This window comes from Equus caballus, chromosome 4, assembly GCF_041296265.1.
Source record: "Equus caballus isolate H_3958 breed thoroughbred chromosome 4, TB-T2T, whole genome shotgun sequence".
Lineage (NCBI taxonomy): Eukaryota > Metazoa > Chordata > Mammalia > Perissodactyla > Equidae > Equus > Equus caballus.
The window spans coordinates 95,093,413-95,119,619 of NC_091687.1; the positions used below are offsets into that span (position 1 = coordinate 95,093,413).

General features: G+C 41.6%; 1 protein-coding gene across 3 annotated transcripts in view; it reads left to right on the forward strand.

Annotated features, from left to right (window-relative positions):
- The first annotated feature begins 753 nt into the window (after nucleotides 1-753).
- CHRM2 (cholinergic receptor muscarinic 2) overlaps nucleotides 754-26,207 on the forward strand; it is a 146,135-nt gene continuing 120,681 nt past the window's right edge. The window contains exons 1-2 of one of the 3 annotated variants that reach the window (XM_023639765.2): nucleotides 754-1,144; nucleotides 1,411-1,573. The gene's annotated coding sequence lies outside the window, so the exon portion shown is untranslated. Of the gene's footprint in view, nucleotides 1,145-1,217; nucleotides 1,270-1,410; nucleotides 1,574-26,207 lie in introns of those variants that run through there. The other 2 variants (XM_070265903.1, XM_070265904.1) reach the window with 2 other exon arrangements.

The window sequence follows — 26,207 nt, forward strand, 5'->3', positions numbered from 1 at the left end:
GCCTATACAACATATCATATATTGATGTTATCTTCTTATACTTTCACAAAAGCAAGTCTTGCCCTCAGCTATACTTTAGAACCATATCATTGTACCTTCATCAAATGGGTTAGTACCTAAAACTAATGAGTACTCTTGTTGGAAAGAACTTAAAATGAAGACATAAAAACCTAAGGCTGATCAGAACACAAAACGTTTGCATCCTAATTTTTTCATAGCTCAAATTCCATAAAGCACCATAAATATTTTATAATCCAACGCCTGTTAGTTGAAGAAAACATGGTCACTGACCTCTATAATAAACCAAAATTAACTTTCCCTCTAACACATTTGCCGATGTACCCAAGTAACAATCAGTGAATGGTTCAACACGATTATATGTTTACAAAGCATTGTGAATTTATTCTAACATTTTCCCACCTGGAAAGATTGAGTTTAAGCATCTTCGGTAATCGAAAAGCAACGCTGCGTTTTTCCCAATAGTCACGTCACCTTTATAGCAATCATATACTTGTAGGAATGGGACTGAGTAGTGGCGGTGGTATTTGTATAGGTTCTAATGTAGAAATTGCAGATGGAGAGCTGGGCTCTGGGGATGGCCATGGAGAGGAGCGGAAAGGAGCCTGGAGAAAAGGCTGTCATGTTTGCTCAGAAGAACCGCCAAATCAGAGAGCAGAGAAGATTTCATTGGAGGAGCGCCTTCAATAGCAACTAATCCTGTCATATTGAAAGAAAATTGTAAATGTTCTCTCCAGAAAGTGTCCGCCCATTGCAGCTAATCGAACACACACGCACCAACACAGACACGCTCTGCTGCGATACCAAAGGCGCCCGGGAGCAGAGACTTGCTCCAGCGAGCGCGCGCGCGCGCACACACACACACAGGAACACAGGCACGCGCGCGCGCGCGCGCACACACACACACACACACACACACACACACACGCCAGGCTGTGGGTTGACCAGAGGCTTGAAACTGCAGATCCCACTAGGAAATTGCCAGAGGCATAGAAGTAGGTGTTGCCTCCCACACTGATTACTACTTCCCCAGCACTTTGGTGAAGAAATGAATCCCGCCCAGCTCGCCGGTCCATCCAGGTCTCGGTTCTCTTTTGCTCTCCAAACTCGTCTTCGTGAAAGACAGGTTTGAAAGTCCTTTTTGCTTCTTCTTTGGTGGTTTGGTGTGGAGAGCTGGGGCAGCGTGGGTTTAACTCCAGTCCAAACCGCTAAGGGGATCCAGATCCGCCAAGTGACTGGGACGGGTGTTGGGTGAGCGACTCTGTTCGCGCGCGCGCGAGCCCCGCAGCTCTAGCCGGAGCCTTTGGGTCCGCTCTCTCCCCGCCCCCCCCTCCCGCCCCACCCCTCCAAAGTGTCGCGGCGCCAACTAATCTTTTCCCTTTCTCTTGGAAGATCAAGGGAGAAAGCGAGCCAGCGGCTAGCTTCAGATACTGAGCGGTGCGCAGCTCGCTCCCGGACTGGTCAGCCCTGAACCCGCGAAGAGCTCCGCGCTCCTGCCAGCCTTCACCAAGGAAATCGCAGCTCGGGGAGGCAAGTGGAGCTAAACCGGCGGCAGGTAAGGGCACCGCGCTGCCCAGCTCTCAGCTTGCCCGCGCCAGGGGCCCTGGCACGGCGGGGTCCCTCCCAATCCCCAGAACCCGGGGCCGGGAGGTTGGGAAATTGGAGGATGGCCCTCCACAAGTGCAGCTTCTCAAACGGAAACTTTGGCTCCTGGGGCTTGGAGGGTTGAAGGCAGCGATGGCGGGTTGGCAGGATGGGGCAAGTGAGGCACAGAGCGGGACGAGGGCGCGATTGCGCGGGTCACTGAGTCCGGAGAAATGTGGCGAAGGCAGCCTGGGAGCCGCGCCTGCCGAGGCATCGCTCCCTCTTCCAGCTTGCCATCCCCTCCACTGTCACCCGACCTCCCTACCCCTCCCCGAGATGCCGTCATGGAAAAGACAGGAGAGCTTCTCCCTCTCCTGCCTCTCACGCTCCTTCCTGCCCGGGGTCTGGCCCCGTCTTCCAGGCGTTTGGGGTGGAGGCCCGGCCATCTCCGGCTCGGCGCGGTCCCCTAGTTTCGCCTTCCGAGCAGCCCCTCAGGTTCTTGCGCCGGGTGGCTGGAGGGAGGCTTGGTGCTGCGCTCCGAGGACTATAGCCAAGAGGCAGGAGGGATAAGAATGAGGAAAGGGTCCCAGGACAGAGGAAGAGGAAGCCTTTTGCAACCCCATCCCATTTCGTCCCCGCAAACGAGGTCGGCTGTCCGCCTCGGCTTGGGAACTGGGTCTCAGCTCGGGGCTCGCGAGGTCCTGGACAGTGCCTGGGCTTCGCGGACACCCACCTCGCCATGGGCCCTGGGCCACCTCGTCGGCGCCCAGGGCTGTAGATAGGGGGCCGCTGCACCCAAAATGTCCCTCGCCGTCCGCGCTTGCGGACCTGGGCTACCGCCGCTAACTTGTAGCTCTCGGAACCCGGGGGGTGCAGTCCAGGGTAGATCGCACAGAAATTCCACCTGTGCACCTGCCCTGCGCCCCTGGGGCGCCCCCCGCGGGGTAAGAGGAGGCTTGTCTAGGGGAGATCTCAAGAGGTGAAGATATTCCCCCGAATTATTGACACAGAGAGTGGCACATCCTCTCTGCCTCAGTCCCCCTCCAGCGTCCCCATCCCTTTCTCTATCCTCCTGCCCGTCGCCGTCCTCGAGGCTGCTTTAAACCACAAAATCTTCCAAGGGAGGGTCCACCGAGCTCCCCAGTCCCAGGCCATGAGACCAAGGCTGTTGGCTGTGTGGAGATATGTGGGGAGTCGCTCGGCATGGAGAGGCAGCGGGAGAGCAGAGAAATGGAGGCAAACACCTAAGGCAAGAGGAGCTGCCCGCTGACTTCTCACCCAAGCCGCCCTCCTGTGTCCTTATGTCAGTTCATGGCCATGGCACGTCTGTGACTGAGGCCACCAAGGGTTCCAAGTCTGCCAGCCCCGGCGCGGTGAGCCCAGCAAGAGCACGGCGCCTCCCAGTCCTCAAGCTCTGGAATCCCCCACATTGACTTTCTATTTCCCTTTCATCTTCTCTTTTCTTTTTTTGGTTTGTTTTGCTTTTCTTGCTCTTTTTCTTAGCACTGGGTGGCAGTGGGTACGTGGCAGCCAGCCGTATGGTTTTTCCGTCCCCTAGTACACGCAGCCAGCAGCACAAACACACGTCCCCACACTCTACCGCGCACTGGCGGGCGCTCAGGCACGCAGCCCCCCTGGACGGCCCCAAGCTCCTGCGGCCCCGGTCAAGGGCAGGGCCGGAGGAGAGGGGAGACAGTCCAGTCTCCTGAGACAAACCGTGGGGCGACAGGAAAGGCCTGCGACAAACTCAGATTTGGGTTGGACGTGGGGTGGGGGGAGGCTCAGGGCGAAAAGTCCCCCAGAGCTCAGGCTCCAACTGAGCGGAGCTTAAAAGGGCCGAGGTTGGGGCGCCCCAGACCTCCGCCCCCGCGGTGCCTCAGGCCAGAACGCACCCGTCGTGCGCAGTCTTTCTTCAGCCCGCCTAGGGAAGTCCAGACGGCCAGGTCCTGGGGTGTGCCAGCACCTCACTTTGCTCCAGGCATTCTGATTTACCGGGATTGAGAGGGTTCTGAAAGTGAGGCAGCCACAAACTCCTGATGCTCAACCCCGCATCGTGCGGCTGTTGGCAACCTGCATGTGCGTGTACACTGTATTGAAAAACATCTGGCAGAGCACATTTTCATTGATAAGCAAATAATAAGGATGATGCTACACTTTAGAAACTACAAACAATTAGGCGCGCGCCCGTGTGTGTGTGTGTGTGTGTGTGTGTGTGTGTGTGATCTTTGGGGCCGTAACAACAAGGGCATGGGTGATCATAGAAGTAAACCAGTTGATTTGGTCGAGAGACAGTTCCCTCACCCCCCACCAGGAACTGTATTGGGCTGCAATTCAGAAAGTGGACTTTCGAAACTCTTGTCAAATGGATGGAGGAATTTTGTGCCAACAATGTCGCAGCTTTGCAGGATTTGGCAGCTAAGGACTCAAGAAGTAATAAGTTAAAGTGAGATGAATGTTTATTGTTATTACTATTATTAGTAATGTGTCCCAGTTGTGGCAGTACAATAGATAAGCAACTTCTATTGACTGTAAAAGCTTTACTAGGCTAAACAATTCTGCCAGTAAAAAAGGAAAAATAAAGCTTGAGCCTAAAAAGGAGTGGAAATTCCAGCCAAATCAGCTTACTGTTTTAAATATCTCTGAATGAGGTGGGGTGGGAGTGGGGGAGAGTCCTGGGACCTGAAGTACAGGGTGGGCTTCCTGACAGATGCTTGGTCTTCCTAGAAGAAAGAGGTGTGTTGTTTATTAAGTGTGCCTGAGGGTGTCTGGAGGGGGTTGGAGTGAGAAAACAGGCAGGTTGTAATATCCCTACCATTGTTCAAGAGAGCCCAAAGCACATGTTTGCAGCTCTCAACTGACGTCAGGTGCAGATGTGGAAGACACTAGCAGTCAAACTTAGGTAAAAGTCCCCTTGGAATTAAGCCCCACAGTCTCTCAATTTTGGGGTCAGAGATTGCTATCTTCCCATATGTGACCCCATCCCCTTCTTTGCCCAGATACTCCCCCCGGCACCAACATCAGGGTCTTGGATGTACATTCAGTGGCAATTTTCCAGGTCCAGCTCCAAGGCAGGCAGCCCCCAGGCCGAGGGCACAGGAAGGAGGGGCAGCATCAGAAGTTTGGTGAAAACAGCAGTCCCCAGCCTGCTGGCTGGCAGGGAGGCATGGCCCCCGCTTCAGTGGAGGAGGGTAGGCACACTGATTAGGAGGCACATGGCTCTCTGACCCACAGCAATGAACAGAGGTAAAGCAACTACAAAAAAGGAAGAGAGGACAAGAGAACAAAGGAAATGAAGAGGGAATAGGAGAAAGAAAAAGAGTGAGGGCAAGAATCTGTGGGTATGCCTTTAACAGCCCCCAGAAGTGTTGGGTTCACCCTACGTGACCTGTGTCAGTCTGTGTTTGGAGTCTGTATGCCTGTGAGAGAGTGCCTGTTCGCACTTGTCTGAAGACCACCACGCAAGCCCCACTATTCATCTTATCTTCATCTTTCTTCACTTTACTCAGTAGTTTCAGAGACTAACAAACATTTTGCCACACAGTTAGCTTGAAGAACTATTTTTCTTCTTTAAACTAATAATTGAGTTAGTTGAGCATTTTGTGATGCAGACTCTGTGTCATTTTCCTCAGTGAGTTCCTGTATGTTAAAGACTGTCAACATCCTCCTTGTGACTATTACCACCACCTGGCTGTCATTCCCTATCACCTGTCCCCACTTGGTCTACCTTTGGTTCATTAGCAGGTGTTGAGGCTGCTTGCATTAAAGGGTATCAGAGCAAGTGTGCTGATTGCATTCTCCAAAGCACAGCGGGGTCACGTGGTGGTGGTGGTAGCGGTGGTGTGTGTTTTGTTTGGGGCAAAGGAAGCAGGTCATTTTAGTTTGGGATGGAAGATAGAGTCTGTCACATCCTAGGAGCTTTAAATGTTTGTTGCATGAGTGAATAGACGAATCCATTTTCTCATTGCAACAATTCTATCAAGTGGGTGTTATTTTCCCTGTTTTACAGATGAGGAAAGCAGCATTCAGAGAGGTCAGGTAATGGCCCAAGATCACACAGCTAGTAAGTTGCAGTCCCTGGATTCAAACACAAGCCTGTTGGACTCCAGTCTTTGTCTTATGCTGTGCTGATGGGCTCTCTATGAATAGTCACAGTGCTTGTTTTCCTGTGTTTGGGGAAATCAAAACCGTGGTGTTCGGAGTTTAATCACGTTCTCCTCATCCTTTAATTCAACTCTGCATATTCTTGTTGGATCTCCCAAACAGTAAGCAGGGAAGATTCAGTGCCAACTAGGTTCTTAGTTGGCACAACATGCTTGTTCTGCTTAATCAGTGATGCCTCTGGCAGAGGCAAACAAAGGCACAGAAATTACCTGATATTTTGGCAGATGTTATTTCCACCTATAGCTATACCAAGATTCTCTTTCGTCTGGTGCAAAAGGATGGAAGAGAATTTTGATATCTTCTGGTTTAACTCATAATGGGTGTTGAAGTGGATCAAGAGGCTTTTACAACGTGATTCAGCTCACCAAGAACTGCCTAAGGACACACGGATCTCCCTTCCAGTCTACTTGTTTCTTCGTTTCGCCATGCTGAATGAGTTGCACTTTCTTTCTTAAGATTGCTGGCACTGAGGTTCTAAATTTCAATGGAAACTTGTAACTTTAGTTATAATGTATTAGCCACCTTGGCTCTGAAAGGCATAACATGACTTTGCGAAACTATTAGCCAAGGGTGAGGTAGGTTCTGGCTGGTTTGCCTTCTTCCACACTTTATATATTCTTGTCTTTATTTCATTTCCATTTTTTTCCCCACATGTTCCAGCTCCTTCTTTTATACTGTGACCTAAATATACAATCATCTTAACTGGTGCTGTTACCATGGGAATGTTTCATGGTGGATAAGGTTACATGCTAAAAAATTGGTTTCTTTCATTAGCAATGGAATTCCTTCTCTCTCTCAAATCCAGGCTTCCACTGAGTGATGCCCTCTGGTGTTCAATAACAGAAAGCACATTACTCTGGAGCACATCATTTTTAAAACTTTGAGAGAATTTCAATTTCGATTGTAATTTGAAATGGACAAAACAACAAAGACTTTTAATTAGTATATTTTTAAGCAAAGAGATTAATAGAAGATGTTCATTGCCTGGGCATATTGACTACTGTTTGCTATGAAGAATTCTAGAAAGTTACAGGTGAGGGGGGATATTTATAGCCTTATGTGTTTAACGTTGTTGTGAAAATGTTCCTATAGGAGACAAAGAGATTCCATTGAGATATCTCAGGAAGAAGAATCTAATAGAGGGGCCGGCCTGGTGGCTAGCAGTTAAGTTCATGCACTCTGCTTTGGTGGCCCAGGGTTTGCTGGTTCGGATCCCGGGCTCGGACCTAGCACCACTTATTGAGCCTTGTTGTGGCAGGCATCCCACATATAAAATAGAGAAAGGTTGGTGGCAGATGTTAGCTCTGGGTTAATCTTCCTCAAAAAAAAAGAAATCTGATGGAATCTTCTACATGTTTAAGTCTTTAAGACTTCAAAATAGAAGTTTTCAGTCTTTAGAATGGGAACATTTTCTTGCTGGATAGGATATATAAATATTATATATATTATATTAAATTATATATATAATTCCTTGTTGTGTTATGTGATAAACTTGGCAGTTTTACTCTGTATTATTATGTGAATAGTAATATCAATTTGCACATTATTAGTAATCAGAAATTACATGACAAATTAGAAGTGAGGCTGATATGCTACAAATGTGCCTTCTTTCCTTCTCCAAATTCTACTGTCACCACCTATTGGTGTCACCAAGACACACCTGTCTCTAAGACTTGTCTAGAATTCATCCCCTCCTCTCCATCCACACATCTTTTGCAGACCTTTAGCATCTCTCACATGAACTATCACCAGAACCTTATGTTTCTAACTAGTCTCCCACCTCCAATCTTTCCCTAGTACAATCCATGCCTCACACTGCCAGAATGACCTTTCTGAAATGCAAATCTGAACATGTTATTCTCTTGTTAGAAATTCTTCACTCTCAACTATCTAGGATAAACTCTAAAATCAAACCCACATGAGATCTTCCATAACTGATCAAAGCCTTTTTGCCAAGCCTTATCAGCCCTTTCTGCCTTCCCCCACAGTTCGAGGACGTAATACGTAGAAATAAGCTAGTGGAATGACTAGCACAGAGTAAATGTTATTAATTTGTTGGCTAACGTACTTCTTTTTCTCTTTATTCTTTTGCTCCTCTTCATCTAATTTACTATTATTACAATACTAAAAAGCAATGATAAGCACGACTTACACTAGCTATCCACCAAACTAGTAATAATAGCTAAGAAAGGCCATGATGTGGCAAATGTTTTGCTGAATATTTTACATCTTATATCATTTAATCTCCCACAGTCAGGGACATAGGCTGATACATTCTAGGTACTCAATATATGTTTGTTATTGTGGTATGCACAGTCAATATAACAATAAAGACATTTTTGGCACTTAATATTCACGGCAAAGTTCTTTGAAAGGTGAAAACTTTGTTTTTTCATTGCAAAGAGCTCTATGGGGTTGGCTGAACTGTTTTCTTGGATATTAAACTAAACTGTTTACAAAAGGGTTAACCTGTAAAAGTGCTAAGCAACTTGGATGATCTTACCCAGTCCTGGTAGTAGAGCACCAACTAGAACTTGTTGGGGATGCTGATGAGGTCTGAGATGAGAACAAAGGCCATATTTTTTATAAATATATACAGTTCAAATGTATTGGAAATATGGAGCTTTGTTTTCTCTAATATTTTGCACAGATAATATGTTACCCTGTAAATATGCCTAGTCCCCATTCCATTTTATTGTATCAAAGAAGTTATAAGCATCTCTATAGCCTAAACACCAATTTAAATTCAAATTTCCAGTCCATGGATAATATGCAACAACAAACATAATAACAAAACTAAGGATCTATGTTTTTAAGATCAGTGAAAATAAATAGCAAAGAGTGTGGTAGCAGGGCAGTATTTTGAAGTTGTCTGTATATACCGGGTTCAGAAAAGCAGAACTTCTCTTTTCTGAGGTTGAGGACCCTATATACTGAATGTTGATCTCATGGCAGAGATGAACCCACTTTTTCAGCAGTCAATATTCATAGTCATGAGGTAGAGTGCTTTGAATAGCCAGATTCTGAATTAGTTAAGTCACTACTGTCTTCTAAGAAGTCTCTTAAAAATGATTCATTCACTGGCTGAGTTCTTGAAATACTCTACTCCTCTTGCAAAGACTTTGAGTCAGCAGGTTTGGGGTCAGATGTAGGAATCTCTATTTTTAACTAGTACCTCAGGTGATACTGAGGTGGATAATCACAGGACAACATTAAAATAATACCAAATTGAAGAATAGGCATATATGGGGCATTGAAAAGGAACGAAGATAGGATGCTCAACCCACATCTTGCTGCCAATATCATCACATGAGCTTTCCACTTTGTGTGGGCCATCGAGACTGAGAGCTTAGCTGTGGCCAGAGACTTTTTGATTGTCCAGTGTGGGTGATGAATAACAATTCAGGAGGACAGCCATGGATAAAGATGCTTCTCTTCCATGTCGTATGATACCTGTACCTGTTTGTTTACATGGGGTAACCCCCATCTGTGTAATTAATGTTCTTAGAGTTAAATCAGTCCTGGCCATTTAAGAAATAAGCATGTGATTTCTTTTCTATGCCTTGTTTCATTTTTCCCCTGTCCACAAGTCCTCATTCTCCCTGATATCTGCCTGGGAAGATAGCTTCATGAGTCCAAAGCTCCTCTGTGCTCCCTCCTATCTAGTGTTCTGTCTAGGCTTTTCATTACTAATCTAGCCTGACCAAGAGCCTGGCATTCTTCCACTCCCTCTCTCACGGCCCTAGTGGAGCCGTTCATGGGAGTGAGGGAATTGTCATGGGGATACATTTCACTGTTACTATTGCAGAATGTTGGTGCACTGTGCTGATCCCCAGTCAGTGACTGATAGAATACTCTTCTAGAAATTGGAAAGTTCTAACGATTTTTCCTGATGCTATTCCTCACCCTTGGTCGTGAAGATGATTCTTCCACTTTGAATAAAGCAAAGAAGCTTTTTTTTTACCTCCACAACTATTCCAAGTCGACAAACAACACAGAATAATATAGAGAGACGAGCCCATTTTTTCTTGATTATTTAATTAACTACTGAGGAGCTCTTTAGAAGGCATGAGATAGAGAGCTAAAGAATTACCTGAAGGCGATTTTTCCCACTCTTCAGAAAAGCTAAGCATATAATAATTTTATTGGTAGAGGGAAGAACATAGTTTTCACACGCAATTTCGTATTGTTGAACACAAGGAAGCTTTTCTAATACTCCCTGCCTTCCTCGGGACTGCTATGCGGAAGAGGCTTCCACCACACAACTGGCATGAAAAGAGGAAAACGCTACATCTTTGTGTTTTTTGGAGAGCATCACAGCATTTGGTTTCATTTTTAGGGAGAAGGTAAAGAGCAGCCTCAGGGCCAACGTGTTTCCCAGATCTGTCAGCTGTTTTCTTGCTTCATCCTCAAAAGTACTTTTCTATCCGATTTTATCAGCGGAGTGGCCAATTATGTGTTCATATGTAAGCCCAACTAGTACAGACTTTTTTTCACCTTCTGTCTTGTGTTCTGGGAGTACTGAAGGCGGGGAGAGTGGCAGATGCTGTAGGTTTAATTTCTGTTGTCTCTGAGCACTGGGTGTCATTCAAAGGTAAACAAGAAGTCACCATTTTTCTGTTATTTTAAAGTGAGCATGACTGGATCTTTTCCACGACTGGATATTTCCACATTAAGGAACGTTTCAGAATTTTGGCTGAGATACTCTTCCGTGGCAGTAAGAACAACAGCAAAAACAATGAAACAACAGCTGCTCTTTCTTGAGTGTCTACCAAATTTTAGGACCTGTGCCATTTCTTTACATATATTATTCCTATACCTCACGCCAACCCTATGTGGTGGATGTTTGTTGTTTTTTCTTTGAAGTGTAGAAACTGGTGTTTCTTGACACTGAGTAGGTTGCTCTGGGTCTAAGAGTGAGTTTATTCCTTTGGGCATCAGTCCATGTCTAAAATCGATGAGTTTAAAAATTTGGGGTTTTTTTGTTTGTTTTGTTTTACTATACCGTAAGCACTTTCTTTAAGAGAATATCCATTATGTTATTTGGCATCTAATTCTGATAAAGCCAAGGAGAAAGAAATAGGGAAGAAAAAGAAATAGAGGCCCATCACACTTTGAGTCACTGTTCAGAAAAGGGAATCATGGAAACAGAGTTTATGTTAGAGAATCAGTCTCAGATGAGATGGAATCTGTCTTGGCCACTTACCTCATGGCTTAGCCACATTATAACCTTCACGTTTGAAAATGCTTGATCCTTCACAGTCCCCGGGGAGATCTTTTTAGGCACAGAGGGGGAAAGAGTCTCAGCAAGGCTTCCAGGTATAGAATTTCTAAGGCATGATATGTAACTTCATCAATATCTATAAAACATTGATATATTGGCTGTGAAAACACTATGTGTTAGTAAAATGTTATTTTTTAATCTGCTTCTATTCATATTGTTTTATCTATTCCGTTCCTCTGTGAAACAATTGCTGTTACATTAACCTCTGCATTGCAGGTAAAAAACAAAAGGCCAAAGTAGTTAATTATTCCAAGGGATGAACCATCAGTGGATTAATTCTGTTCCTGTTTACATGTCCATTGTCAACTCTGTTTGTATGTCTCAAGTCTCCTGAGAATCATTAGTGTCTATTGGTAAATGATAATACCAGCTAATTTTTTACAATTAATTGAAATTTCACACTCTTACATTTTAATATCAGTCAATATTTTTATATACTGACACTTTTAATCAAGGATTATCTTTCGCAAGGGAGCTACAATAGGGCTCTAATTAATTAAAGTGATAATTGCTCCTCTCCCTTGCAATTTGTTAGTTACATAACACATTCTTCAGGAAATTCACATCCTCAGCATTCTTCTTTAAAGTTCCCCCATTTATAAGGAGATTCCTTGGCTTCTATCTCTGTTGGAATTTACTAAAAATGCAAATTACTTTTATTTTCAAGCAGTGATACAGAAAGGAGGTCATATTTATTTTCCAGCAAGTTTCTATATTCAAACAAAATAAAATGACATCTTTCTATCATTGAAGTGTTCAGATAGAATCCCAGGGGTCATTTTCACGGAAGAAAGGTTGTCAGATGTTTCCACTTTGATGTGCACTGGCTTATTTTGGCTTCTTTATCACAATGCAAGTTCCCATGGTTCATTCCTCTTGACTCTTTCTTCCATTTCTCAATCCTCAGCTACGTAATTGCTCCTGCCTCTCTGCAGCGTTTTCAGTGCCCAAGGTTTGTTATATTTTTCCCTCTGGTTTAGTCCTATTATTTTAGTAGACATTGAATCTAGACTGTTGGCTATAATTGGCAGTCCTGCTCTCTTCTCCTTTGATAGATATTGCTCCAATTTCTTTATTTTGGCACCTCTTGGTGGGAGATGCATTTTCAGAAATAATTGATGGTGGCTGTAAATCCTTTAGCTGATTTCCCTAAAACTTAGGAATTGCAGATCATGGAAATCATTGCAACATATACTGGTCAGATCTTCTAAAGGTCATTATCCCTATTTGCTTCTTTTAATTAAATTAATGTGACTTATTCACTCCACTTGCAGCAAATATTTGCCTACTTTTTAAAATTATTTTTTCCTCCCAAGCTCTCGTGTGTTCTTACTTTACTTTCCCAATATAATTGAAAATGAAGTGATATCAACAGTTCAATTATTTAATATTCAAACTTATTTTTTCATTACTCTGTATAATTATCAAAAGATAACTTTTCTTACTGCATTAGTTTGGTTTCTTTTAATGGATTTTATTTTTTAGAGCAGTTTTAGGTTCACAACAAAATTGACTAGAAAGTACAGGGAGTTCCCAGATACCCTCTTCCCCCCAAAACTGACAGCCTTCCCCACTATGAACATCCTGCACTAGAGTGGTACATCTGTTCCAATGAGTGAACCTACACTGACACATCACAGTTGCCCAAAGTTCATAGTTTACATTGGGGTTCACTCTTGGTGTTGTATGTTCTTTGAGTTTTGACAAATGTCTAATGACATGTATCCACCATTATAGTATCATAAAGAAGAGATTCATTGTCCCTCAAATCCCCTATGCTCCTCCCAACTTATCCCTCCCTCCTTCCTAACCTTTGGCAACCACTGGTCCTTTGACTGTCTCCATAGTTTTGCTTTTTCCAGAATGTCATATAGCTGGAATCATACCATGTGTAGCCTTTTCAGATTGGTTTCTTTCACTTAGTAATATGCACTTCAGTTTCCTCCATGTCTTCTCATGGTTTGATTTCTCATTTCGTTTTAGTGCTGAATAATATTCCATTGCATTAGTTTTTCTTTGGTATTTTCATTAAATCAGTAAATGTTTTCCCTTACTTCTTGAAGGTAAATTTTAGCTACACGTTAGAGAAATAGTCTTTTCATTTTGTCGTGTATATTATTTTACTCTTGTATTGGATTTTCTCTACTCTTACGTTTCCATGTTCTTAAATTCTGGAACTTTCCAATAATAGCCAAAGAACTTATATTCTGAATATTTTATTTCTATCTCTTTTTTCTTCTTCCTTTAACCCACCCTACCCTTATTTCAGCACTTAGTGAGAAAAGAGTATCATTACTTGGCATTTGTGGGTTTTATTTAACTATTTTTATTTTCCCATTATTAAGTTTTTCATAAGATGCTTTTTTGTAATTCAGGCCACAAACATCTTCACCTCTTTCTTGAAAGATTTAAATGGTTTGCTTATCCATTTTGGAGACGCTCGTGCTCCCTTGAGTCTTTAAATACAAGGAGAGGGAGAAAAGGACATCCCAGAACTGTTCTTTCCCATTTCTCATTACCAATTGGTCTTCCAAGACTTAGCAGTCATGCTCATGATGAAGCTAAGTAAAAAAGCTGAAAACTTATTCAAGATATGTCTACTGACCCCTAAATGGAACACTATAAGCACTAGAAGTAAGAGAAGTCTGAGAGGTTGTTTCGTATGCCTCTGGGTTGTGTGCTTTTCTCTGTTCTCTGCTTTTAGGAAAATTGATGCTGTTCGATATATTGGTCTAGTCATTCCAGCCGCTTAGATGTGGCCTTGCACTGGGCAGCTAATAGTACCCACTTTTTTAACTTGACTTTTAGTATCTTTGCTTGGACCCACTCTTCTACTTACACACATCTTATATTCAGCTTCTTCACACGATGAAATTGTCGTGGATATTCTTTGGCTTTATTAGAAGAAACCTGCTCTATAGGGGCAAGATTTCTTGTTTGTTTGTTTGTTTTAATTCTTCTCAGCATTGAATCTTATGCCTGGCTCTAAGCTTGGCTCATAGCAAAGCTCAATAAATATTTTTTAGCGATGATTTTATGCCACTAGTCTGCTAAAAGTCCAAAGTTTCTTTCGACCCTAATCTCCTTCTCTTGGTTTCATAACAGCAAGTCATCATTGTCTGAAATATCTCAAAGAAACTCTCTTTCTAGGTAAAGTTTTCCTTTCAGTATAAAGCTTCCCATCTGACAAATCTTCTCACTTTTGAAACCAACCCTTCATTGAAGCCTAAACAAAATGTCCTATGGGCTATCTTTTTAGCTATATAGTATTATTACTTTATTTCAGCTGAATCTAATTAATATCTAGCACATGAACTTTTAAAAGGACCCAATTTGTTTGTTTTTATATGTAAAATGATTGAAACAAATTTTAGCTAGGACAGATCACATGTGATTTAAACAGATCACTTTTTTCCCCGACTCTAGGATGGATTTACAGGACCACTGACTCTTTTTGTTTGATGCTATCTACAAGATATATGACCAAAGACGGAGATTAATTTACATCATGAACCTACATACCATTCTGGATAATTTGCCACACTATAACTTTGGTCTTACACACAGAATTGGAGTATTCATTTATTTGTTCTTTTATTCATTCATTCATTCAAGAGATATTGGCAGAACACCTGTTTTGTGCATAACACTAACCCTTGTGCCCTCGCTATCCCTCTTACCTGACTCATTGTTATCATCACACAGGAGTATCCATGGGGGAAGGAGAGGTACTACACTCACATGCCCACTTTCACCCTCTGTTATGCAGACTTAGCATCCCTCCTAACAGCACTGCTGCAGTCTCCGCAGTTATGGTGGAACTGTGCTCCCCGGAAGTAGGAAGACCGCTGACTGACCTTCACCACCTCCTAGAGAGCTAAGAAAGATAAGGTTTCAACCTTTTCCCCTGACTTGAGTTCCTGGTATACTCCACTGCCAGGTAGTATAAAGTAGTGGTTAAGAATATGCACTTTGGAGACAACTGTACCATTGTCAGTTTGCCTTTAGTTCCTTCGACTTCACAGATTCAAGAATTTAGTGAAATGTTCAACATCATCGAGTCTGACACCTTTATTTTGCAGTTAAGGAGACTGTGAGCAAGAAACAGTAGTGGTTGTCCTGTAGGTGATAATGAGTTGAGGTGATAGAACCATTCAGATTTGGGGTCTGAACATCCTGCCCCCCAACCCATTGTCAATATCATTACCCTACCGTGACTACTCCTATGAAATGTTCCATGTGATTATTTTTAATCTTAGAGTTTAATTCCTTCTAAGAAAGATCTGAGACTATAAAAACCCCCTTGTTATTCTTCCTCATTTGTATGGAACTTCTGATTCTTTTTCCACCTCCCTTCCTCTGTTCTCCTGACGTTTTACAAAGGGGTCTCATGATTTAATGGTAAGATTTTGTCGGAAAGCCTGAGGTTCAAACATGAGTAACCATGAAAACTTTAATGATGGATACGACATGGTGCCAGCCTGTCAGAACAGAGATCAACCATTATGTCATTCTTCTGGGTCCCTGCTGAGAATCAACTTTGGTTCAATGAGCTACTCCAATCTTGAGAGTATCTACTCTCCTGATTTCCAGAAGTTTGGGAGACCTCATCCATTCATTTTTGTTACTGAATTGCATGTAGATAATTACGATTTTACTAATCCTTGCAGTATCTTTTTGGATCAATATTTATATTTTTAAATAATATTGATGCTTATAAAAAGATATCAACTCAACCTTTTAATTTTATGTAATAGAAAATAATTGGAAATAAATTACACAATGTTTTTGTTCCTTAGAGATGTATGACAGCTTTTAAAAAGCAGAAGAAAGTATGATGAATAAAGCCTTTTAGAAATAGAATCAAAATCCACTTCTTTCTTTTGCTTCCCCATTTCCTGAGGTCATTAGCAAACTCTGTTGTCACCTCTACTGCCAAATTGGCAAACATTGTCCATGCAGTATCTTCAGAGCAAAAAAAAGGGACAAATAGAAAAGCTGTATTTTGATGTCATCTCTCCTAATTCTGTCAATGTACTTTTCTTCCAAATAGCAGATTACTTCATCCTGAAGTCCTGATAAACATAAATGTAATTAGCTTTGCCACAAATGTTTTCAGAATGAAGTGCCCTTTTTTTGGTTGTCTTTTTGCTTTGTTTTATATCAAAGGAAAGTGGAGAGGAGAAGCAATTGGTGGCGAGTTGAGGAACTGGTGTTGCCTGGGACACTGGGCATTTCATGGTCCAGAGAAATTCACAATGAGGTGACAGAATGCTCTCTCAGACCACTGTCACTTACACTGGAATGTGATGTACTCCTGGGGAACGTGGGAAAGGCACTTGCAAAGCTATTTTAAGAGGCATTTGCAACTATGAGAGGATGAGGAAGTACAGGAGAACATCCCAGAAGCCTTGTTTGTAAATACTGTATTCTTTTTAAGGGTTACTCAGTGGCCAAAGCAAAAGGATGTTTTGCCAGGAAATAAAGCTGCTTCTCTTGCCTAACTAGAAGAGATTTTTACACTAAATGAAGACTTAAAATTAAAACGGAAACATTTCAACAAAAATCACAGGAAATTGTTTGTTTTGTGTTTCTCCAATGTGAGCTCCCAAGCTTATCAACGATCTGTTGCCATTAGTTAGTACCAGTAAGCAATCCATCAGAAGATGGATAGGAATTTGTGTTCAGAGAAACCATATTTGAGAAGGCTGAAGGCTAATTTCCCTCCACGTTTTTAGAAAATGTTTCATTCATCTTCATATAGGCTCAGAGAAAATAATTTGGACATAGATGACAATCTTTCTTTGGCAGATGGCGCCTCCTTAATGATGGAGAAAAGGGAAAAACAAATCGGACGCCAGTGTTTCCCACCTTCTCTGTCTGTGGAACCCCTATGGATTCCCAAGAGAGCTGGAGTACAGCTTGCTCCCAAAGATGAGCAGGACTGGGGAAAATCCTTCGACTCCAAATTCTCCCAGAAAAAGAACTCAAATTCCAGAGATATCATATATACAGTAGTCCCCCTTTATCCACAATTTTGCTTTCAGCAGCTTCGGTTACCTGCTGTCTGAAAATATTAAATGTAAATTTCCAGAAATAAACAATTTGTAAGGTTTAAGTTGCACACCATTCTGAGTAGTGTGATGAAATCTCCTGCTGTCCTATTCCATCCAGCCCAGGATATGAATCATCCCTTTGTCCAGCATCTCCATGCTGTATATGATACCACCCATTAGTCACTTAGTAGCCCTCTTGGTTATGAGATCAACTATCATCAGATAGATTGTCCTATTGCAGTGCTTGTGTTCAAGTAACACTTATTTTACTCAATAATGGCCCCAAAGCTACTATTAAAAGCCATCACAAGAATAGTGATGCTGGCAATTCAGATATGCCAAAGAGAAGCCATAAAAGTCTCACTTTACGTGAAACGGTGAAAGTTCTTGCCTTTATAAGAAAAGAAAAAAATTCTAACTTTTATTACTGTACATTGTTATAGTTGTTCTATTTTATTATTAGTTGTTGTTAATCTCTTACTATGCCTAATTTATAAATTAAAATTTATCATGAGTATTTATGTATAGGAAAAAAACACAGTATATGCAGGATTTGGTAGTATCCACGATTTCAGGCATGCACTGGAGGTCTTGGAATATATCCCCTGCAAATAAGGGGGGGGCTATTGTATATTCACATTACCCATATTTAAAACTGAGAAAAAAAAGCCACTACTCCTGTCAGTATCATTCTCATCATTCTGCATTTTAAAGTTTACTTTGCTGTCTCCCTGCAGTATTCAGTGGGTTATTGTACAGAAGGCACATGTAAGTGCTTTGCAAGGGACGGACTTGGGTACACTGCAAATACTTGTTTATTCATTTATCCTTCAACATTGATTGCTGCAAAATTAGGTCCAGCCAGGTACTCTGCTGGACATCTAGGATGCAAAGATGATTAATCATAATCCCAACCCTCCCAGTCTATCTTGGGAGGTAAAGTGAAGAACAAACAAGGATTCACAATAGACTCCAGCAATCGCAGAAGCAAAGGGTGGGAGTAACCCAGCTGAAGCTTGGTTTAAGAGAGCCTTTAAAGAGTGAGTAGGGTTTACCAGATTGATGGGGGATGTCTTAGTCAGCTTGGTCTCCTATAACAAATTAACCATAGACAAGGTGGCTTCAACAACAAACATTATAACTGAGTCCTTATATGCATATAAGGTGTTTTGAACATATAAATTTATATACAACAATTCTAAATGTAAGTGCATGTAAAGTATGAAGAGAATAACTACACTTTACTATAACTTAGCAAGCAATGGCCGTCTCAATAGAGTAAACAAAAAGTATCAAAATATGTAAAGTACACATTGAGAGGTCAGAAAAAGAATAGTGTGGATTTGAGCAAATAACCCCTTATATTTGCGTGTTGCTTTAGAGTTCCCAAAGCCCATCATTGCATTGTTTTAGAGCAGGGGTTGGGGCCAAGTACAGCCTTTGACCTGTTTTTATATGGCTTCTAGTCAAAAATGTTTTTTGCACTGTTAAAAGGTTGTTAAGAAAAAGAAGAAGAAGAAGAAGGTGCAGCAGAGATCGAATGTGGACTCCAATATGTCTAATATATACTACCTGGCACTGTGCAAAAACTTTCCCGGCCCCCCTTCAGAAGAAGCTGCATAGATAATTGTAGTGGTTCTCCCAGTGTGACTAGTTCTACCCAGTTCCACTCATGGAGCTAAGGCAGGATGGCTAAAGCATAATGGCCCCGCTTCTTGTAGTTTAGGTTAAGGAAACTCAATTTGTTGTGGTGGTTCTAACTGGCAAATTCTGTATTCTGTTCTCTCATAAATGTGCCTAGTGAATCAAGTGTCTCAGTTTGGGTTTCAGAACTGTCGACGAAAATAATCCATAACCAATCTATAAATGAAAATTTGGGATGAGTTTATTCTGAGCTAAAATCTGAGGACCATGGCCGGGGGCCTTTCTGCCCGAAGGAAGAAAGGGGACCAAAGAAGTGAGGTATACAGAGTGGTTGTATACCCCCAAACAGGATGTTTCACGTATGATTGAAATGTCCCTCCCACAATAGTCACAAGATTGCCCTGAAGGCACAGTGCTTGATGGACACAGCAGGTAGTTGGTCTGCTATCTCCAAGGGCGTAGCAGGAGGCAAGTCTATTGTCTCGAGCTGGGCGGTCACAGGTGAGTGCAGCAATCAGTTCCTAGCCTAAGGAAAGATGCTTAATCTCTAAGGAAATGCCAACTTTGGGAGGGGGAGGGAAGTTGCACCTTTATCTCAAGGGCCTTTGTTCTTGCCGTAGGGAATATCTAAAGCAGATATACAGTGGGTGCTCAACGGCCTCCGTCAGACGCTTTTGGAAAGACAAGGTCAGGCCAAATTAGGTTTACACCAAATGGCTTCCTCATAGTCTCCAATATATCCTATTGCTTGCCATTTCTATTTGTCAGAACTCAAGTCCATCTCTTCATCTTTGTGCTTGATTCCCACTCTCTTGACATCATATTTGTGGATTATTTAATGCTTGTTTAAAATAAATAATACGTTGTTAAAAAAAAACTTTACAATTTACAATGGATTCTCAGACCCATCACCTCATTTCATTTTCACAAAAACTCCAAAAGGATGATAATAACAAGTTGAAGAAATTCAGAATTAGCAATCTCAAATGATTTGTCTAGGGCGATACAGCCTGCAGGAGAATTCAGAATGCCCCACTCCCATCCAGTTGTGTTTTCCATCCTTCTCTCAGAAAACCCATTGTCATTGCCAGACATGCCCTTGAGTGTGCAGCAAAAGTCAACTGCAAACTCGTCTGTGATAAATCCTCTAGATGGGTTACAGAGAAGTAAATTAAGAACGATGGGTACAAACTTTTCTCTTGAATCAACTCACCCTCAAAAACAGGCAATTCATTGTGGAACTCAAAACCCCAGTCACCCTGCCTCACAGGAATGACTCTGCCTCTCTCTAGAGGAAACCAAGTGTCCCCTCAGGGGAGATGAGGAAGAAGTCTGGATGCTTGACCTCTGTGGAGCAGCTCCCATTTGCAGGACACTTAGGATGTATTTATTTTTTAATTTTACTTGGAAATCCCTCGTGACCTGACTGTGTCTTCATTTTACTTTTGAAGAAGCTGAGGTGGAGAGGAAATGTTCTCCGTCCTTGAAGGTGCTTTGATGGCCACGCTTGATTCACTGAGAGACAACCGCAGCTCCAGAAATTTTGGGAAGACAGATCTGAGGGAAAGCTACCTATAGGAATTTAAATCCTCTGGGTGGGGCATAAGGTTTCTCCTGGGAGCCCTGAGGAGAGCATTCCAGGACTCCCTGATACACTACAATTTCTCAGGGATGGATTAACATCAACAATCCTCATTCTCTTTTCTTCCTTGTCATGGCTCTGCTGGATGTCTTGCTTTGCCCTGCTGTATTTAAACATTTGAATTTTACCCATGCACCGCCATTCGCCACAGAGGACTAGAGCATCAAGTCATAGCTTAGTCCATGGGCCCCTAATACGAAACCTAAGAAAGTTCTTCCTATCTTAAAATGGATAGGATCCAAATTCCCTTCTTTCCTGTGATGTCATGCCCATGTCTGCACTGAGGAGAGGAGAGATATGAGGCCTCCAAGAACCTTCCTGGTCTAATCCTTGCTTCCGCCTAAAGTGAACAGTGGATCCGTGGTGTTGGAAGCTATGGGAATTCAGTGAGAAATATTTTAGCAGGCTTTCAGAAAGAAATTACATATATGAGTAGGAATAACATTTTTCAAGTCACACCAATCATCAGCCCTCAATCTTCAGGGCAAAAGGTCTCTCTGCTAGCGAATGATTTTTGAGAAATGAGGAATTAGCATTTCCTGCTCAGACTGTTTGTTGATGAGACTTATGCCTCACTCTTTCCCTTAATTCAACCTGGGGCCAGGATCTGATTTATTTCCTCCAGTGGGAAAATCATAAGAACAGTTATTCTTCTTAATAAAGTGACTTGGGAGCTTCAAAGAAATGTTGCTGTGATTATTCCAATTAAAAGAGATCGCCTATTCAAAAAGGAACTTTTTTTGTCTCATAGCCCAATTTGCACTGTCCTCATTTCCTTCAGAATTATTGCTTTTGAATATTGATAATATTCAGTGCTGGTGGGTAGGTGTGTTCTGAGACAGGCTGGTGCGAGGTTGCATGCTCAGCCATCACTGAGTGCTAGCCCTTTGCAGGGAGCTCTGAGTGCACAGGGAACCACTCCTTCCGCAGAGGGCACTTGACTTCAAAGCACGCCTAGCTCTTCTTGGGCTAAGGAAGAGAATAACCCGTTTATGCTTGTTTAACATTTACTGTGTTCACATTTATGTTTGCTTCTATTGCTATCCTTACCATCTTGTGAGGTGGGTGTTATTATTGATTTCTAGGTGAGCAATGTGAGTATTTTAAGAGTTTGCCCAATCTCAACTGTAAGTATATGACAGAACCAGGAAAAAATTAATTTTCCCAACTGAAGTGTGCCACACCTCTTTTCAAAAAAAGTGACTCTCAGGACATCATCCAAGCCTGCAGTGTCTTCATTTCTATAATGGATATCGCTAATACCTGTACTTCTGACTTCATAAGATTATTCAAGAATCAGAAGAAATAAATTTGGAGGTATTTTGTAAACACTTAAAATGTTATATAAATGAAGTGTACTAAAATTGTTATTGCTGTTTACAATAATTTAGATTCAGATAAAACCTCCAACTATATTTATTTTATTTACCTATATAGTACTGTTACAAGGATGCTATTTTTTTCTACGTTGAACATATTTTTAAATTATATTCCTTGTCTTGTTAGACTGACTAGCTTTCTCCTGTTGGACCCAGAGATATTTCACAACCACAAAGCAGACATGAGAACTTGGCTACCTTCTCAGTCAACTAGGATTATCCAGTGAGGATGAAAGACTTCTCCTTGCCCTGGCACACCTTATCATATCCAGCCGTTCATAACTGTTTTCTGTCAAAGTCCAGCATGAAACTTACAATTAATTGTCCTATGGGAATTTTTTTCTAACCTGGGGTCATAGGTTCAAGTTATTGCCAAATTTTCAAGGAAATTCCTTCAAAACTGATATAATATATTCCTAATCTTGGGGAGAGTTAAGGAATATCTAGTTTGCACTTAAATATGGTTTTTGAAAGTGCTGACTTGTATCCTGCCGAGATGGATTGGGAAGGAGGTAACTGAAATATAATCTAAGGGAAGGTGTGGGCACATGGAATTGGAACAAAGCTGTCACTTCAAAGCTCTCTCGTGTCACTGCCTCTAATACAAGGCAATGTACTGCAGTGCGTACACAGCTAAGAATAACCAATGATATTGATCATATGGTCTGAGAAAAAAGGAAGGTTCTGAACACAGTATTTTGTGACCATTAGCTACCTTTTAAATTAAGCAGTTTTCCTTTGCAGAGTCCCAAAAGGATGTCAGTACTCAAAAGAAAATTGCCATGTTCTGCAGTAGTGAGAACTTGTGACTCAGAGGCAGAGAGATCATGAATAGAAACAGTCTGCTTCTCAGGGGTATTCTAGGGAGAAGCCCCAGAGGACTGGCTTCATCTTAATAGCCAGAAACCATGGCTTCTGCTCTAGTCAGTAATAGAAGCTTCCAGCCCAAAGAGGGGGCAGGGTTTGCCACTTTGGCTTTGCCAACTTGAAGTAGACTATGACAGTGCCCCTATCCAAAGATGCTTTGTAGTTATTAAAGCTGCCGTTTACTGAGTACATCTTCAGATCTAATTGCCATAAACGTATGCGTATATATATATGTATACACATATGTATATACATATGAAGCCGTATATATGCATACATATAACCTTATTCAGTCTTCACCAAAACCTTCAAGATAAATATTATCCCCATTTTACAGATAAGGAAAAAGAGGTTTAGAAAAGTCGAATGACGTAAACAAGGTCACAGTGCCAGTAAGAGCTGGAGCTAGGATTTAAATGCAAGCCAATGTCTTTGTCTCTAGATCACATTATCATCCTTAGAAGTTGTCATAGAAGTCATAGAGGGGTCAAGGGTGTTTAAAGAAAAGAGGTTTTGGGAAAGACATATAGAAAAAAGTCAAGCAACTGAAAGTCACCCCTTCTGAGACGCTCTCCTTGACCTTCCATCTAGAGCAGGTCCCCCTCTCAACCTTCAGTGTTCTTTTCAGCACTTTTTGTTTTCGTGTGTACACTGGTGTTCTTTATTATTGCATTTATAATACAGAAAGGGATAATAAAATAAGTACTTGTGTTCCTGCCACCCAGAAACGTTTACTTTTTTTATTGCAGTAAAGTAAAATATATGTAATATAAAATTTACCATATTAACCATTTTTCAGTGTACAGTTCAGTGGCATTAAGTACATTCACGTTGCTGTGCATAATTACCGTTCTTTATCTCCAGAAATTTTTCACCAAACCGAACTGAAACTCTGTACCCATTGTTCTGTATCCTCTGCCATCTTCTGGCAACCACCATTTTACTTTCTCATTCACTTGTTAGGTATCACCTAGACATCCATTCCCACCTACCTAGCATCTCTCTTTGGATGTTTCACCACATCTTAACTTAAAGTACTCCGAAGTAAAATTTTGCAACCTCTTGAAACTTGTTTCCCCTTCTTCCTGCATTCATCCACACTGTCTCCCTATCTTCCTCATTTTAGGAAATGGCACCACCATCAACTAATTTGCCAAGTCCAGAAATGTAGAACTCATTTTTTTAAATAAACTTTATAAATTTTAGCACAATTTTAAAATTAACAGAAAAGTTACAATGATAGGTCAGAGAATTCCTATATACCCCTCAACTAGTTTCTCCTGTTAAGACCTTACATTAATATGAAACTTCTGACCCAACTGATGAACCAATATGGACACATTATTATTACTTTATTGAGATTTCCCTAGGGTGTTTTTTTCCCTGAGGAAGATTTGCCCTGAGCTAACATCCATTGCCAATCTTCTTTTTTCTTTTCTTTTTAATGTGGGCTGCTGCCACAGCATGGCCACTAATAGACGAGTGGTATAGGTCTGTGCCCAGGATCCAACCTAGACCACCAAAGTGGAGCATACCAAATTTAACCACTAGGCAACTGGAGGTGGCCCAGGATTTCCTTAGTTTTTACCCAATGTCTTTTTATGTTCTGAGATCCCCTCCAGATACCACAATAAATTTAGTTGTCATTTCTCTCTCCCGAGACTATTTGACACTATGACAGTCTCTCAGACTTCCCTTATTTTTGATGACTTTGACAGCTTTGAGGAATCCTGGTCAGATATTTTGTAGAAGGTTCCTTAATTTCAGTTTGTCTGATGTTCTTCTCGTGGTTAGACTAAGCTAAGATTTTCTAGGGGGGAAGACCACCTAAGATCAAGGGTACATGCTATCAACACGACATCATTGTTGATGTTAAGCTGGATCACCTGGCTTTTTTAATTCTTCCCTCGTTACACTCCTTATCATGGTCTTCAGTGCATGATCTAGAACTTCTCACCTCTCCAGTCTCATCTTGAGCTACTGTCTGCTCCAATCAAGTCTTACCCACATTTGTTTGTCTTTCATTATTTTGAAAATGATATGCCCTCTTCTGCTGTAATGCTTCTGCTTAATGTATGCCATATACTGGTCACTTCATGGAGGACCTTCTCATACTTAACATGGAAAGCATCTTCTCATTATTCAGTCTGATTATCTGCCACTCCTCAGAAAGCCTTTCCCTGTGAACCCACTCTAAAATAATGGCTTGGATTATAAGCCATTTTAGCACCTTATCTATTTCCTTCCTAGAATTTAATGCAGTAATTTATGTAACTTTTACTTTATGTCTTTAATATCCCACTAGAAGGCAGGGACAAGAACTCACTGAATCACCAGGGCCTAAAATGATATCTCATATCCAGTAAATAGTAACATTGGTTGAACAAATGAATGAATATATTGTCTTAGATAAACACCAAGCTTGACTGAAAGATGAGGGGAAATTATCCACATGCATTAGGTAATTCTAATGACAATTTATATTTAGAGAAATCTCTTTTTCTTAAATTATTGATAGTTGGTAAATTGTGCTTCATTTAATTTATTTAATGTTATCTTCCTTGCTTTGATACAAGAATTAAGAGTATATTTTAAGAAGATTGAAAGAACAAGATTTACTTTCTGTGATAAATACAGGAAAACTTTCATCTAAGTCTTCAGTGAGATGATATTGGTCTTGTGAGACCCTAGCTGTGTTATCATGCTTAATGGTCCCTGAATATCAAGATCGTGCAAACCAATAGACAAAGCTCAAGGGTGAAAGAAAAAAAAAGATCCATGGCATGAGCAGAATGGAGAATTATGGCTTAAGCCTAAAAACAATCAAGCAATCAAATAGGTGTCAATAAGTTCATTTGGGCCCAAATATGATAAGAGCTTAAGCACCAAGATGGAGAAAATTTGTGCATATCTGAAGATGCCTAAGGGTGATGGCAAGGAAGAAAAAATAAGGTACTCACCAAAGTACTTTTACAGTGAAGTTAGATTAAGAGTTCATGTCTCTTCTATCCTCCATACTATGAAACAATAAACAGAAGTCCCTCTATCCTGCTCTTCTCTCTTCTTAAAGCTGCCATTCCACCGACCTCTTTGAAATTGCCATCAGACTTTTGGGAGCAGTCCTCCCCTCTGCTCACCACCCACTTTCTATCTGATCTCTCCTTCCCGACTTTACTGACAGTGGCACCCACATTTTCCCTAATCCTGTGGTCTTTCTAGGGCTGGTCCTTCTTGACTGGGAAGGGGTGCTGCAAAGACTTGCAGTAACTATTTGTTTGAGAACGTAGGCAGCAAATGTCATCCTTGCATTATGCCCCAGCACTTCTGGAAGGACTCATTGGAACCATCAATTTGCCTGAATTAAAATGATCTTACCATTGGTTGATCATAATGACATAGAGTCAAGATAATGGTGCAAACTCTTTCTTTTCTTCTACCACTGGTTCACCATTTAGGCCACAGAGTCATCAGTTAAACCAAGCTTACATTGGGCTACCTTCCACTATCCTGAGCTGCTGCCTGATAAGGTTTTAGCTTCATTATTAGGTTTTGTCTCACAGTCAGGCTCATTG